This window comes from Puntigrus tetrazona, chromosome 2 (assembly GCF_018831695.1).
Source record: "Puntigrus tetrazona isolate hp1 chromosome 2, ASM1883169v1, whole genome shotgun sequence".
Classification (NCBI taxonomy): Eukaryota; Metazoa; Chordata; class Actinopteri; order Cypriniformes; family Cyprinidae; genus Puntigrus; species Puntigrus tetrazona.
In genome coordinates, this window is record NC_056700.1 from 7,552,199 (window position 1) to 7,566,569 (window position 14,371).

The 14,371-nt window shown below is 37.5% G+C and overlaps 1 pseudogene; it reads right to left on the reverse strand.

Annotated features, from left to right (window-relative positions):
* Positions 1 to 2,306: 2,306 nt before the first annotated feature.
* LOC122324718 lies at positions 2,307 to 14,133 on the reverse strand (annotated as a pseudogene).
* Positions 14,134 to 14,371: the final 238 nt, after the last annotated feature.

A 14,371-nucleotide genomic window follows, 5' to 3' on the forward strand; every position in this document is an offset into this window, starting at 1 on the left:
TATTTCAAAACATTTTAACGTTATGAGTGCAAATGCATAAACTAAAACATACGATACGCCACATCCCTAATCCTACCCATCAAGAACCCCATTTTACTTCAAGTTCTTAGATTTTTTTTTTTTTAACCATTTAACCACAGTGATGCATGGTTATGGTTATATATATATATATATATATATATATATATATACAGTCATGTGAAAAAATTAGGACACCCTTTGAAAGCATGTGGTTTTATTGTAACATTTTGAATAAATGGTTATTTCATCTCAGTTTCAACAATACAGAGAGATTAAAGTAATCAAACTAAACAATGAAAACTGAAGAAAAGTCTTTTCAAGATCTTCTGTACATGTCATTCTACAAAAATGCCTATTCTAACTGAGGAAAAGATAGAACACCCTCACATGTATTCCCTCTTAAATTGGCTCAGATCTCACACAGGTACATCACACCAGGTGCACATAATTAGTAGATCGTTACTCTGCATGTTGAATGAGGCTTGCCCTATTTAAACCTCAGACATTTAGTTTGGTGTGCTCCTGACTGTTGAAGTAAGAGTGAGCACCATGGTGAGAGCAAAAGAGTTGTCAGAGGACTTCAGAAAAAGATTGTAGCAGCCTATGAGTCTGGGAAGGGATTTAAAAGAGATCTCAAAAGATTTTGAAATCAGCCATTCCACTGTCCGGAAGATAGTCTACAAGTGGAGGGCTTTCAAAACAACTGCCAACATGCCCAGGACTGGTCGCCCAGCAAGTTCACCCCAAGAGCAGACCGCAAGATGCTAAAAGAGGTCTCCAAAAACCCTAAAGTGTCATCTCGAGAACTACAGCAGGCTCTGGTTACTGTTGATGTAGAAGTACATGCCTCTACAATCAGAAAGAGACTGTACAAGTTTAACTTGCATGGGAGGTGTGCAAGGAGAAACCTTTGCTTTCCAACAGAAACATCAAGGCCAGACTGACATTTGCCAGAGATAAAGTTGACAAAGACCAGGACTTCTGGAATAATGTTCTTTGGACAGATGAGTCCAAAATTGAATTATTTGGACACAAGAGCAGAGGACATGTTTGGCGTAAACCAAACACAGCATTCCAAGAAAAGAACCTCATACCAACTGTGAAGCATGGAGGTGGAAGTGTCATGGTTTGGGGCTGCTTTGCTGCAGCAGGACCTGGTCAGCTCACCATCATAGAATCCCCCATGAATTCTACTGTGTATCAGAAGGTGCTTGAAGAACATGTGAGACCATCAGTTAGAAAATTAAAGCTGAAGCGGAACTGGACCATGCAACATGACAATGACCCAAAACATACTAGTAAATCAACCAAAGATTGGCTGAAAAAGAAGAAATGGAGAGTCCTGGAATGGCCAAGTCAAAGTCCAGATTTGAATCCCATTGAGATGCTGTGGGGTGACTTGAAAAGGGCTGTCTGTGCAAGAAACCCTCAAACATCTCACAGCTGAAAAGTTCTGCATTGAGGAGTGGGGTAAAATTTCCTCAGACCGATGTCGGAGACTGGTAGATGGCTACAAGAACCGTCTCACTGCCGTTATTTCAGCCAAAGGAGGTAACACTCGCTATTAGGGGCAAGGGTGTCCTATCTTTTTCCTCAGTTAGAATAGGCATTTTTGTAGAATGACATGTACAACAGAAGATCTTGAAAAGACTTTTCTTCAGTTTATTTAGTTTGATTACTTTAATCTCTCTGTATTGTTGAAACTGAGATGAAATAACCATTTATTAAAATGTTACAATAAAACCACATGCTTTCAAAGGGTGTCCTAATTTTTTCACATGACTGTATGTATATATAACCATGCATCACTATTTAAATGGTTAAATTTAACCACAGTGGTTGTGGATATACTAGATACAGATAGATAGATAGATAGATGAGTAAGTGTTAAAATGCCAGCTTATTTCTGGGTTTTCCCTGACAAAAATAATTCTTGCAGCACTATTCATTTTGACTTTGGCTGTGTATGCAGTTTAAAATGAAACAAACGACAAATGTTCAAGGGGGTAGGAGACATAGCTTTTAATTTAAAAATAAAGTGTTTAGCCTTAAATTAACAATGGATCTCTATTCCAATTCAAAGGAGTGTAATGTCTACCGCACAAAACAACTGAAGACAAACATCTGTAATGCTATACAGCTAAAGGAAATCTCCACAAAACAATTTTTTTAAATAATGTAGGTTATTTAAATGAGGCATTTCTTTGGCACTCTCTAAATGGAGTGCTTCAAAATGTTGCCTTCCCTGCCTTAAGTACTATGAAACTCACAACTGAAGAGGGGAAAAAATGTGGATAAGTGCACCAGTTCGACCATGACAAGTCACTCTTACCTGTGTTGGCATAGTAATGCAACTAAGAGTAGAAAAAGTAGAAAAATCTGGCTTTAACACATATAAATACATCTTTTTACAAACAAAGTTAACCCGGAACTAATATGCAATAAAGAAACTGGCATTCCTTTCACGTCAACAAAAAAAATAATTTAAATAAAACAAAATCCAAAGCTGCTGTATCCACCTAAATGTAAGAGTATAAAGCTAGTTCTTCTATAATGTCCCATGTTTACAGTAGATCACACATGAGAGCTGCTCGTACTAATAAAGACTAGGTTCATCCATGAGATTCAAATATTGCCAAGCACTTTAAGACCAATAAAAAAGGTCAGCGGGATAACGCATCCACGCTGACTAAAGATTTGTCTGACGGGATAAAGGTCTGTTCATGGGCGATCAGCCGGTGGGTCTGCAGGGAGGTGATTAAAAATAACAGTTGAAACATTACCGTCACCTGATTGAAGACAGTAGGAGTCCGAGAGCAGTTCAACGCCCCCGCTGAGCCTGAGCCGGTGTGTGCTGTCCGAACAAACAAACACTCTTACACAAGACATTCCTAGTATTCAATCTCTGAGACTCTTATCTGTGCCGGCTGAAGGCCATTCACAGTAAAATAACTTCAATGAGAATTCACACTTAGCCTGAAGGTCTAAATTTTATCTTGGGTATAAAAAAAACCTGAAAAAACCCCCCAGAAAAGGCTCTGTACTGTATTTGCGGTTGTCTGATCAAGTGATGACGTTTGTCCACTTTAAACATAGAGACCATCTAGTCAGGCAGTTTTTCTGTTTATGTTGTTGTCAGAGCTGGCGAATTGATCTGTTTGTTGAAGACCAAGTCTGTGTGGAGTAAGTTACTCCATGATGGCTCTGTATATGACGGGTTCGATGTAGTCCTCTCTATAGCGGGAGTTGATCACACGCTGCCTTTTCGAGTCTTCCTTCACCTCCTTCTCCACAAACACTCCTTTGAAGCGCATATCCGACGCCACAGACTAGGGATAGAAATAGATTTAGGGCATTTAATGTCTGTTAAGCCACTTGCTGTTCAGTGGGACAAGTGGTAAGACAGATGAAGGAAAGTAGCTTTGATAAAGTTTCTTCATGTTATCATTTAACGAAGCAGCACTGGCAGGAAATCACTCACCAAACGGGCTTTGACACGTTTGGGCAGCTCTTCGTCCAAACTGTACACGTCTTCCCTCTTTACAGTAAGCTGAGAGTCATCTTCAAATTCCACCTGGAAAATAATTCAGGGTCATTTTAATATTAAAATGGAATTACATGTATTTAATGTATTATCTCTGCTCAGGCAGGCTGAAAAATAAAGACACAGTGAAAAGGTATATAAATGGCTTTGGTCTACAGTTCAGTTTGGCCTTCAGGTACCTTCAAGAACACTTTTATTTTCGAGTGTGACTGTAAAACTAATTTGTATTCACTTTGTCTTTCATCAACAATGCACAGTCATAATGTCTGCCAGAAAATCTCACTTAGTTGGGTAATTACGTAACAGTAAGTAACAGACACAATGCTAAAATGTGAAGAGATACAGTGCATTCAGAATGTATTCAGACCCTTTTTTTCCCTTTCTTCAGTTTTGTTATATTATGTTGTAGTTTGATAATATAACTATATATTTTTTCCTATTAAATTTAAACTCTGTACCTCATGAAAAAGTTCAAACTGAATATTTGAAATGTCTGTACATTTACAAAAAAAAAAAAAGTAATCACATTCAGAGAAAATATTTAATATTCCTGTGGTGCAAAGCTGAATCTTTCAGCAACCGTTACACTAGTCTTTAATGTCACATGATCCTTCAGAAATAATTATAATATGATTATTTTTTGCTAAAGAAACATTTCTTTATTTTTATTATTATTTTCTACTTTTTTAAAAGAATCTTTGATTGAAGTTTTAAAAAATATACATTTAAAAATAAATTATAAATATATATATATATATATATATATATATATATATATATATATATATATATATATATAAATATTTTGTGTCACTGTCAAGCATTAATTTCTTTCCAATATATAATATATAAAAATATTTCGTGTCACTGTCAAGCATTAATTTCTTTCCAATAAAATCTTACAGACAAATATTTTACATTTGTCAGTATATAATTTATTCATACAGTAGAGTATGAACCATTATAATTATTATTATTAAATGTAGCAAAAAATATATTATTATTTGCTCTCTGGTGTATATCATGTTGCCGTTTTGTAAAAGCCTGTGGGTTACAGCGATGGGGCCTACTGCTGAAATTTAAGCTTATTGTGTGACCTCACAGCAAAAAAAGGAGCAACAAAAGCAGCAACAATGAAGGCCTGCAATGTCACGTAAAAGACCATCACGACTGTACTTTATTATGTGAATATGTATGGTATTGAATGTTACATTAAACCTTAACATGACACAGTAATGATTAGTTGTCTGTCGTCTATCCTAAATGACAATGATTCTCAGAATCCACCGCAAACGGTCATCATACTGTGACGCATCTACATTACAGTGTCTCAATCTGATCTCTAACCCAAATAGTGTACACAAGTGTGTTTGCTATCCTCTGACCTGGTACATTGGGATGATATGGTCAGACACAAATTTGGCTCCATAGATCAGGCCATCCGTCCAGCGCACTTGAACTACATCTCCCTCTGACGGTGGACCGAGCTTCTTGCAATCTCTGTTCTAAAAGATAAACACCAGCAGGGCTTTAGTACACTGCTTTTAACCATCGAACATAGTTTTGAGCTGTGTAACTCCTTACGTACCACTATATCCTCAGGGAACAAGTTGTCACTGAATGAGCCATCATCAAAGATAACTTCATAAAAGGTGGCCTTTGTCAGCTCAACCACCTCACAATGGTAGTATCTGCCATTTCTGTGCTTGCAGATTACTCTCTGTCCATTCTCCAACTCCCGCATAGATGCCTTGTTGCGTTGCTAAAGATAACATCAGATATTAGACTTTTCAGACAACACGCATCTTCTGCATTGTTAACAACCAAGGTAGGCTTATGTTTATGACATTACATACAGTAGTCTCCAACTTGCACAACAAAATAATAATAACAGGTGTTGGTGGAAGCAGACAGTAAATACATACTGGTTTAAAGAACAGAATTACAACCCGATAACCCACCCAGACAGAGTTACAGTAATTTACTTTTCTTTCTTTTTTTTTTTAAAAGTGGTTCCACTACTTGTGTCAGACCGTTTCATAAGCTTTTTGAAAAAAAAAAAAAAAACAATAAAAGACTATATGTCAATTTACATAAACACACAATTCATTTTTTTTTTATATTATTATGTTCTTGAGGAGTAAGTCATTTTACAACTTGAACTAACTTTGTCTTGTTATAAAAAGGACAAACTCTCCGATATTTGATTTACTGATCTTGACACACAAGCTGTGTCCTAATTCAAAAGGTGTATCCTTCGAAGGCCAAATGTGTTACAGTAAGGCGTTGAAGGCCATTCCTTTCAAAGCATCCTTCATTTCCCTGGCTATGAAGGGTGCAACAAAAGGTCCCTTCAAGGACCAAACTATCTCCAGACTCAACTGCACGCTTCTGACTCAATATTGGATCACACGTAAATGAATCATTCACCCAAAAATGAAAATACTGTCATTCACCGTCGAGTAGTTCCAAATCTGTATGAATTTCTTTGTTCTACCGAACACACAAGAAGATATTTTGAAAGTTTGTAACCCAGCTATCACCACTGGCAAAAAAAAATACTGTGGATGTCAATGGTGACCCAAAATAGCCTGGTTGTAAATTATGACAGAACTTTTGGTTCAGACATTTCGGCCTTTGTGTGAAATCTGAGGGTCTGCAGTAAATTATAGCATGTCCTTTGTATTTTGGCAGGCACAGTTTTCATTAAAACATGAGATGTTTAATGTCAACAACACATTTCTTTTCCTTAAAAAAAAAAAAAAAAAAAAAAATTACAGTTGCATTTTAGTATTTGCCATTAGCACGCCCCCACCAGTGCAGAGCAGAGGTTGAATACCAGGAAAGGAAGGATAACCTGTTCTCATGCACTTATTGTATTTAACAAAAACAATGAATTTGCTTCTATTAGCATTTCCATTGTTTAGCTTCCATATCTAGACTTAATCCTGTGTTTTGTCTATACCTCTATTTGGATGCCACCCTTATGTCTCCAGCAGGTAAAGTAGACCACAAATGGCCAATCGTCCGGATGCATTTGAACTCCAGCTGCCTGTGCACAGGTCGGATGAAAGGAAGTGGAACAGCGGCCATGTGAGCACTGCACGCAGCAACCCGTGCTCTTCTTCACCCACTTACGGCAAAACTGGCATTTCTAAAAAGAAACACTTTGTTAGTAATGTCTAAAAGATTCTTTAAAGGTTTAATGAAAAAATGACATGACCAAAAACCAACCTATTGTACTTTTTCAGTAATATGAAAATGTCTATTCTCAGAATAGCAAAACTTTTTACAATGAGGTAGTTTTCCAAAAAATAACCTGATAAAATGCAGCACTGCCATCTTTTGCGGTATTGAATGCACATCCGTTACTCAAATGTTTGAGGTTATATTAAAATCTTTTTTTCAGAAAAAAAGTACATCATGCTCACCAAGCATAACTTAATAATTAGTTAAAAATGCAGTAAAAAATATATTGTGATTTTTTTTTACAGTAACAAATAGCCGTCTGTCTGTCTTCTTGCACATGCTGTGCTGCTTAATAATTTCTGGAAACTTACTTTTCTTCGAAGATTCTTTAATGAATGGAAAGTTCAACAGAAAAGCATTTATTTCTAAATATTTTTGTAACATTAATATGGAAATATGCAAATGTCTCTTTGCTGAATAAAATTATATTTATAAAATCTTATTAATAATATTTGGTGTGAAGTTGTAAGTTCACAACTGATGCAGATACTCTAAATGAAGAACCTCACTGCTCTGGCCAATTATAAATTTACTTTCCCTCTGTATTTCAGTCAGCGCTACATTTAGATTGGCATTTCACTCTTCTGTGCAAAGCATTAACTTACCAACTTAAATCTCTGAAGCGGGATACTACTGAGATCGACGGGACTGCGCTCCGCAATGTTCAAGAAGCGGGCCTCCAGCACTGCTACGGCACACAATACATGAACCCACCTGCAACAAAACCACGTTTTCAGCCTAAACAGGTTTCATCGGAGCCTCAGGTATAACCCTTAACATGAAGAGCTGTCAGCAGCTGAGAGAGACTAACAAAACTCATTAAGCTCAAAGGAATGTGTGTATAATTTAAAATAGCTGTTCACTGTAAGGGGCTCCACCGAGAGGCCCTTGGTAACCTACTTGTCATTGTTGGCTTTCTGCAGAGCTCCTCCTCTCAGAGAGCATAAACAGCAGTCCTGAGGGAAAGACACAAACACGTAACACCGATGGGAATAATAAACATGAGTGAAAGTAGGTTCAACTGGAAAAAAAACCTTGTCGTGCATGACGGTCAGACATAATAGTGCCCCCTAGCAGCTAGAAAAATGCATAGCAGTGGTTTTGGTAAAAAAAAAATAAAAAAAAAAACCCCATCTGATCCAACTGACCTGAGTAATGGCGTTATCTTCACAGCGGGAACATCTCCACTCATCCAGATTAGCATCCTGAGACACACCGTAACAACCTGTACACAAAACATTCACAATTCATCAAATTTACATTATTACATTTTCAAAACGATATGGAAAGCAGACAAATTACATGAATATTTCTTCTGGAACATTAAAACTAGCATATCATTTATACCAATCTATAAGGGGAGTGAATATTTTTATATGATCTAACTGGTTACCGTGACGATCTTCATACACTGTTTAATGATGACATTAGACATAAACGTTTAATGCTTTCAAATAAATGAGGGGGGAAATATAATAGCGAACAACCAAAGAACATGTATTGAGAAAGTAAACAGATTCAGTTATGTTTTTTAACTTTAAATAGTACCCCAAATTTTTATTTTTTGAGACTTCACATAAATGTTACCTTTTTCTACATTCTTACCACGTTCATTTCAAAGTCTTAAACAACTATAGTGCACAAACTCTACTTATTATGTATGGTTAAAATATGGGGATTTTTAATTTTTTTCAATAGAATAATAATAATAATAATAATAAAAAGTTGACAAATATAGTGCAGTGACGACAGAGAGTGAAAACGGCTTACTTGCATGTACGCGCACGCTACACACAGAGCAGCTGACGAGTTGGCTAGTGCCATCTTCCTCCACGTTCGGGGTGGACAGGTGTCCTTCAGAGCTGCTGGTGAAGCACATCTCTGGAATCAGGGGCTTGGTCCTCCGTTTGTCTCTTTCAGCTGCAGAACTGCTCTGGCTCAGGCTGATTACATCACTCTGTATGAGAGAAACAGAGTGGTTCCATAAATCATTTTCCAATGATCAGCTCAGAAACACAAGGATAATTACTTCTGACTGTATCCAGTATACTACTACCACTTGTTTTCATATCTAGTCATACTTCAGGTAGTAATATCTGAGCCACCTGCAGTATCAACAGTTAATGTTAAAGTTGCTGCATTTGCTGACTCAAACAAAAAAAAGCAATAAGAGATTTTTGTGACAGTCATAGCATGCGTTACCTCTGTGTACATGTGAAAGAGAGAACACACTGCACAGTATGGAGGTTGCTGGCCCATGCGGAAGTTAAAATCCTTCTCAACTCTGAAGTCGCGTGGCTTGCTTTGCCACATGGGAGCCAGGAGCCTGGCCCAGGGATCTGTCTCCTCTGGCTCAGCTGCTGGCTCTTGAATCTCTGCGGAATGAAGGAGCTAATTAGAAAGAGAACAAACAGTGATGTGACAATCAAAGAACGATGTGAAGCAGATCCTAACCGTCATCACTGGAGCTCTCTCTGAGCAGGGGATGCAAAGCGGCAATTTACTGAGTGGCTGCAGTTTCCTCTTCATGCTCTTATTCTCTTTCTCTCCCTCAATTTCAAGCTGATAAAAGCAAGAGAGGAGTTAATTTCATTTCAATTCATGTTGCTGGGGTGTTTAAAAGAAGAAGAGAGAGTTCAAAACAGCATTTATAATTAATTTTAAAATTTTTTTAAATGTAAAAAACAAAACAACAAAACTTGAAAAAAAAAATTAAAAAAACTTTAAAACAATAGTTTATTGTTTAGATTAAATTCAACAACACTGTTAAATGTCTTTAGCAAATATAACTATTTTCATACTGTAGATTATAATGTTGTGATGACTAAATTCACTTAATTTATAGCGGTTGATTTTCATGTTCAGAATTCTATTTTAATGTTATATAATTCCAATAAACTGCCATTTTAATTGCACAGTATTTAGTTGTCCTTGATTTTTTATATGTTGTAGTACTATAAAATCATTTTAATTGACCCTATGTAATATCAACGCACGAGTCAACATATGTGCAAACCTCTGTGTCTGGCTGTGGCATATTTGGCCTCACATCTGGACTGATGTCTGGCTCACTGAGGTCTTCTCTGGGATTCTCTGGACTGAGTTGTTGAGGTTTATGGATCACTGATCTGGCTGCATAGCTGTGGACCTGCAGGGCATCTGAAGGGCTCAGGGTACGATGAAAGAGAAGGCTTGCCACCCCTGGTTTGGTGGAAATCCGTGGCACAGCTGACAGGCAGTGAGGAACAGTAGGGACAGATGCTATAGAGAGGTGACGCTTTGGGAAGGACTGTGTACAATCTGAAGACGGGCTTGCGGCACTTAAACCTGTGTCTCTAATATGCTCCCCGGATGCAGTGCTTCTGGAACCTGGAAGCATCTTTACACTGGTTGAACCCGTCAGCAGGTCATCTTCATCTTTCAGTTCTAAAAAATAGATTTGGCTTTCATTAAATTTCATATAAATATGCTATCACTTAAAGCTGACTTAATTTGTCACTTCTGAAAAAAAAAAAAAAAATCTTCTTGCGACTGTCACTGAAAACCTTTTTTTCTTGATTTATGCCATTACGACATGACGCACCTGGATACTCTCTGCATTGTTCTGTGTATGCAGTCAAGCGGCTCTTCTTCCCATATTCAGCCTCCTCATCGTTTGTTTCACTCTTTGGAAGAACTTCCTCTGGTAAATCCAGACATACTCTGTGCCTTTTGGTTCCTATCCTTTGCTTAGCCAAGCTAATTTAATTGGAAAGAGCAACATTTAAATTAGAAAATAGAAAATGATTTATATTCACATACAAGTAGTTCAGTTAGTGAGTGTTAATCACCTCTTTTTTTGTCCTTCAACACTTTGGTTCTCGAAGCAGAGTTCTTGAGCACCACTTTTCCCAGCCTCTCCACCTAAAAACTCAGCTGCTTCAGGCGTAGGCTTGGAGTGGTCAATGGGAGCATTGTCCTTCCCCGCCAACCACAGCTCGTACCGTTCAGGCTGAAATTTCTTACAAACACGCCCATGGATATCTTCACCATGTCTTTTCTACAAGAACACTAAGGGGAAGAAAAACACCATTGACGCACTGTGTAGTGTATAGGCATTTCATGCCATTGACAAAGATAATACATATTGTGAAAAGTTTTAATTACATTTTTCCTGATCCCCGTTAGCTTTTAGTCAACATATTAGAAAGATTTCTGAATGACTGCGTGACCCTACGTTTTGAATGGTTAATTATTTATTTTTACCAGTATGGCTTGCTTTCCATAATCAATCCATCTTCTTGTGGCAAAGTTGGTAGATTCAGCACAGTTGAAACCATGGTTAAATCCAGCATGATAGCCGTATGGAAATGTTATCATGAACTCTCCAGCCTCCTGAGTGATCTGCAAAGCATGAACCGACATCAATGTCGCACAACTTTCTTACATTGAGTTACAAACAAATGTACATTTAGGAAACTTTAGGAAGCTTTATAATGGATGCATAAGCAGAATGGAAGCAGCAAAGAGCTTTTGTACTTTTACAATGGCAGTGTTCGTGAGTGCAGACGACACTCGACTTATGTACTGCAAATACAGATAAGAATTTTCTATTGTGCCACCTTTTCTAGGTGTTCTCTTCTGACAACTGTATGCCACGTGCTTTGATTTGTGTTAGGTAGCATACTCCGATCCACACATAATATGCATATACTATGCTGCTTTCACAGTGTCTGTGTCTGATTACACGTCTAGTGTGAAAGACAAGTACTAAAGACAAACATCAAGTCATCAGTGTGGCAAAATGCACTCACAGCATACCTTTTCAAAAGGAATGCCATACTTCTTTAGAATTGAGGGTGAGATCAGAGTCATTTTGTGCCTCAGAAGCGCTTCACAGTTTTGTGAACTTCCAGGGAAAAAGCCTTAGGAAAACAATCGGACACAATATATATATGAGCACATGTAAATGAGCTAAATATTTTCTTGTACACAATTGAGGAGACAAAAGACTGCTTACCTTTGGCTAAGCGCTCTAGTCTTTTTCCATGTTCGGGAGGCACGCAGTACCTGCAAGATCATTCCAGACATATTTAGCACTTGGCAGACGGACAGCCAATTACAGCAACCTGTTTTATACCAAGGTATCTACAAATGATTTTTTCTAGCAAAATAAAGTTAACCTGCATTCTAGTGAAAGTCTGACAAGCAAACTTACCAAGACTTTGGTTCCCGAAATGTAAGTAATTAATGCTATAGAGATCCATATCCTCGGTGTGCCAAGCAAAAGTGGTTTTCCACATTCCAAAGTAGAGGTAGGGTGTGTTAACTCCCTCTATAGTTATTCCACTGTCGTGTTCCACAGTGTCAAGGATGGTATTCAAGTGCCCTACATTCCACTCTTTGATGTCCTGTGTAAGACATGGGGAAAAAAAGGAAAACAATGACTCCATTCACAACAGAGAGTACTCAAACCAAACGTAAAACCATACACAACTCATTCAGAAGCTTTTACTCACTGGGTCATAAAGGGTCCCATTCACATCAGCTCCGTAGATAGGAGGGTTAAAGGTTAAATTTTTCCAGTATTTCCTTTCAAGCTCTTCAAAATCATCATAGCGAGGGCTGCAAAACCTTACAAGGAGGGCAGATGAGATTATAATCGTATAATCATTTTTACACTGAAAAATGAGCGACAAGGTTAATAAGACTTACTTGTCACTGTTGGCCGTTTTACGGAACTCTTTTACAGTCATGGCTTTTTTCTGGATGTTGTACTGGGTGAACAGCCCTGACTGACCAGTCACAACCTGCTGAATCGGTGCAGGTATTAGCAGGTCATCAATGTCATCATGAACGCGTCGAGGCTTCCAGTTTTTGGACGGAACGATCTGCAGTAAAGCAAAAGCATTTTATGCATTTTTTTTTTACAGCAGTAGATAAACCTAAAGGGTAAAGAGAAGCGTTTTTCTCTAACCTTGGCCAAGCCTGCCTTGTGTGCACCTTGGGACTCCATGTACGCAATGTAGCAGCTGAAGTTCTGGAACTCTTCAATCGAGGGGTAAAAGGTCATTATACCCCTACAAACCGGCGTGTCAGACGCCATTTTGGCTGTCCGAATCCTCAGCACCTGTGTGACAAATTGACTGGACTGTAATATCTCAATGTGCATCTAATATAAAACTGACTAAATTAGCAAATAATTAAATTTCTTGAATATAAATATCTTATTTGACATTTAAAAATAGAAATTTTAATTCAGATGAGTTTGCAATCTTTTAGATGCCGCAGGGGGTATTCTAGTGCAAGAAACAACAAATCATAAATTTAAAAAAGCATCTACATGGTATCTTGCATAAAAGAAATTAATTATACTCAATTATAATAAAAAATACAAATATAAAATATTTTAGAATTATTTTTTCCTACTCATTAATGCACTGCTTGCATTTTTATTTGCACATATATATTATCTTTCACATCTTTAATAACAACTCTTAATTTTTACAAGCACCTTCTATTAACTTAGCAGGCCCAGGATCTCAGTTTGAAAGCCCTTGCTATATAATATGTGGCATGACTTAAGAACAATATTATATAAACACCCAGATGAAAAGTCACTGTGATATAATTTAAACCACAGACATCACTTTTTTTTTACATGCTGGGTTGCTACATTTCATTAACTTCTGGTATTGGTAAACTGCAGACGCTTTAGACTATTTCACATAACTCTGTGAAAAACATCAAACCACGTGTAGCTGACAAGTATTTCCGTTTCGCTGTGACAGTGAGATAAAACCTTATTTTCGACAAGTGCAGCCTGTACAGCGTGTACACAATGCACGCCACGCCCACTTGAACGCCCCGCCTCGTATTCAGAGGTTTGATGCTGATTGGCTAAAACCTGCGTCTTTAAAAGTCGTGTGGCTAAGCTAACGAGTTAGGCCAAACGTAAACACTATCATGTATAAAAACATCAGATAAGTTAAAAGTTTCAAACAATACAAAGTGCACGATATGGTATACAAAATGTATTAAGTACAAATGACAAATATCATTTAAAACGTGCACAATTGAGGAAACTAGCTGTTGGTTGCAGTAGTGAAAGTGTAACCGTTAGCTCTTCGTAGCTAGCAACTTTACCACTATTATCAATGATTTTAAACCGTAAATAATAGAAATTGCATAAATGTAGAAAACAACAAGAAAGTAATATATAAATACTTACTGACCCTGTCGAACAAAACCCCAGTAACTGCCCTCAACCTTAGAAGAGATGTTTAGCTAACAGCAGATGCTTCTCCTGACAAACCTCCATCAGCTATCGCGCACCACGCATGCGCGCACAGGATTTGTTTACTATTATTGGTCCACCCACGCCAGAGTCACCATAACCAATCAAAACACTGTCACGTTTACAGTAGCCTGTCTGCCATCTGCCATACAGTTTATTATCTTATGTTGTTCGGTTAATAACAACAATACGATCAATGCAAACTTTCATTTTTAGTTTAAATGCTGCCTTTTTAAGACATACGAGTTTGGCATTTACAAATATTCTTCGTTTAATCGCAA